General features: G+C 48.0%; 1 non-coding gene across 1 annotated transcript; it reads left to right on the forward strand.

Moving 5' to 3' along the window:
- The first annotated feature begins 235 nt into the window (after positions 1–235).
- Positions 236–329, forward strand: TRNAI-UAU. The gene is made up of 2 exons: positions 236–273; positions 294–329. It is a non-coding gene; the product is annotated as a tRNA-Ile (tRNA).
- The last annotated feature ends 2,645 nt before the right edge of the window (positions 330–2,974 follow it).

The following is a 2,974-nucleotide window of genomic DNA, read 5'->3' on the forward strand; positions in this document are numbered from 1 at the left end:
GTGCCGGGCGCCGCAGCCGCTCTCCTCCGTCCCGTACGTCGGGGCGCCCCCCCTGCCGGGGGAGCACAGCGTCCTCCCTTTTCTCCCTGCGGCTGTTAACGGCGAGAGCGCGGCCCGCGCGCGGAGCCGTTACGCGCAGTTGGCGCGGGGCGCGGGCGGACGTCGGGTCCGTTGTACACCCCCGCCCGGCCTGGGCGAGACCTTGATAAACAGTTCAGGAGGAGTTAGTGTCAGGGCTCCAGTGGCGCAATCGGTTAGCGCGCGGTACTTATACAGCAGTACAAAGCCGAGCAATGCCGAGGTTGTGAGTTCGAGCCTCACCTGGAGCACGCAGCTTTTTGGGGGGCTTTTTTGGGGCTTTCGTGGCCGCCGGCTGCTGCGCTCGGTGAAGGATGGCTGAGAAGCTTAAAAAGTTCGCAGAAAAATTATGCGGTCGTGTCAGCTGCGTGGGTCCGCGCTCGTGCCCCCATCTGTGGCTATAGAAACGTGTGTACATTTCAGATAGGGCATAATGTTTTTCTGAGTGCTGGAGAGATTATTTTTGTGTGCATACAGAGAGCCATCTTTTGTACACAGCTTAATGTATACTGATGGATAATGATCACACAAACACATAAAGACAACACTTGCATGAGATTTTTTAACGTTTGCATATATATGTTTGGTTATATGGATGTGCTTATATATAAACATACATTTGTTATGTTCAAAGTAGCTTCTCAGTGTGGAATAATTAACATATTTTGCTGGTAAGAACTGCATGTGTGATCTTGTAGGAAACAAGGGTTATTTTTATGGTATGTTATCTAATGTATTGTTCAAGTAAATATTGACTGGCACTGTCACTATAACTGGAAAGGAATAAAGTATTTCTTCTCCCTTATGTTGAATTGTAGCCTTTTCTTTGTATCTGCTAATTATGCTGATACTGCCTTTAAAAATGTGTAATAATGCATTCCATAACAGGAAGGAAAAAGATTAAAACAATTTTATATTTCTTTTCATAACCTGAGAGGTGTCAGGGCCATGTAAAAGGGGCAATCCAGAAAGAGGAAGCTGGGGGCACTGCCTGAATGTTTAGGCCCAGATCTTCCAGATCCATATGCTAACACTTAATCTATTATTATAAACAGTCCCGTTTATACTAAAATGTTCAGCTGGACCCTGGGATCACTTAGGCAGAGATGTCTTCATTGCCCAAATCAGTCTGCAGTCACTGTACTGCAGGGGTTAGTTGTCTGAAGTGTATTCTAGTTACCATTTTTTTCCTATTCTTTTTATCACTTTTCCCCCTCTGAATTTCATAGGAACTTTGCTATTGATTTCAGTGACAGTACAGTCATGCCGGAAGTGTGTCGCTCCTATCACATCTAGTGTAATGAAAACTTAAGTAAAAAATAAAAGTGAATAATACATGAAAGCATAAATAAAATTCATCCTCTGTTTGCAGTGAGGTTTCACATTTTATTCCTTATGCACAAGTATCATGTCTCAATGCTGAGGCATTAAGACAGCATGGAGGAATATTTGCAGGCGTATTGGAAATATATACATATAAAAAATGCTGTTACTGTGTAACTGAAAAAAAAAATAGCAAGCCTGTTGCCTGTGATTGGAAAAAAGACTGATCCCTAGTTGGAGCCCTTTTCTTTAGGAAATTGAGTAAGGAAAATGCTGCTTCCCCGCTTGCCCTGCGTGTGCAGAGTGCTGGGGCCACATGGGGGTAGGGAGCGCGTGAGGTCCTCCCCCGTTGTGGCCTGGGTGTTGCACTGGGCCGTGTTGGCTCAAAAACCCGAGGAATTGGGACTCAGAGCAGCGCACTGGCCTCCCTCGCCGAGGTGACACCTCTGTTCCTCTGCCCCGCGATCCTGTGTCTGGGATTTCAGCACGGTTCACTGGGGGCAACCGCGAAGCTTTTGCCAAACAGGAGGTGTACGGATCAGGTGCTGCTTGTCCTGCCCCCAGCTCTCCCATGGCAATCGCACCGCTTGGCATCCTGCATGTCAGCCCCACCATGGGCAGGACAAGCAGTGGCGGCTGCACAGCCGGTCCACAGACCTCTTTCACAAGACCACCTTCGTCCTCCTTAGCCCCACCTTGGCTTTTACCCTCTTTCTAAGATTATTTGTGTCCCACCTCTGAAAAAAACAACCCAGAATTGCTTTGTGAGGCAACATGTGTTTCCACTCCTGTAGCAGAGGCCTGAACTCCTCATTGATTCCTATAGCTACCACCTGAAATAAGCCCTTTCCAGGGTGGGGATTTGACACTGAAAATAATGCTAAATCAGGGCAATTAACGGTGATTTACTAGGCTCCTATAACACAAGTGTTAGTTTACCTGTGCACAACGTGTGTTTATGAAGTAGAGCAAGTGAAATGGCTGCTGAAGTGTGAATACACCCTGATGGGGCTGTTAAAGAAAACCCACCAGGTGTGCTGCTTGGTGGCTTGGCCATGGCCACCTTGTGGAGGGGAGGTGCTGAGGGCCCTGCTCTGCCCCAAGTGCTGGAGGAGCCATGGGACTGGTGGGGCCAGGCTGGGCCAGGCCAGGTGGCTCCTGGTGGTCCCCGAGGAGGAAGGGCACTGTTTTGGAGCTGGGGCTGGTGAGTTTGCAGTTATTTATTTGGAGGGGGGCCCAGGCCTTGGTGGGGTTTTCCTAGTTGGTGTGTGGGGTCCTTGCTGTGGCCTCTGGGGAGGCTTGAGTTGCTTGGCCTGCTGCAGTGGTTGTGCTGGGGTGGGAAGCAATGGCGTGGCTGTGAGCTGATCTTGGCTGAGTGAGCAGAGATGTGCCACAGGCAGGCTACTGTAAGGTAGGTGTCTTACAAGTCTGTGAAAGAGAAGTATATATGTTCCTTTACCGTAATGCTCTTTTTCATCATGAGTTCCTGGTTAGTGCTTCTAATGATTAGTTTTATATATGTAAATTAATGTATAAAGATATTCTTATACTATGCCTGAAAAAAATCCCAAAG

This window comes from Apteryx rowi, unplaced genomic scaffold (assembly GCF_003343035.1).
Source record: "Apteryx rowi isolate R43461 unplaced genomic scaffold, aptRow1 scaffold_34, whole genome shotgun sequence".
NCBI classification, from domain to species: domain Eukaryota; kingdom Metazoa; phylum Chordata; class Aves; order Apterygiformes; family Apterygidae; genus Apteryx; species Apteryx rowi.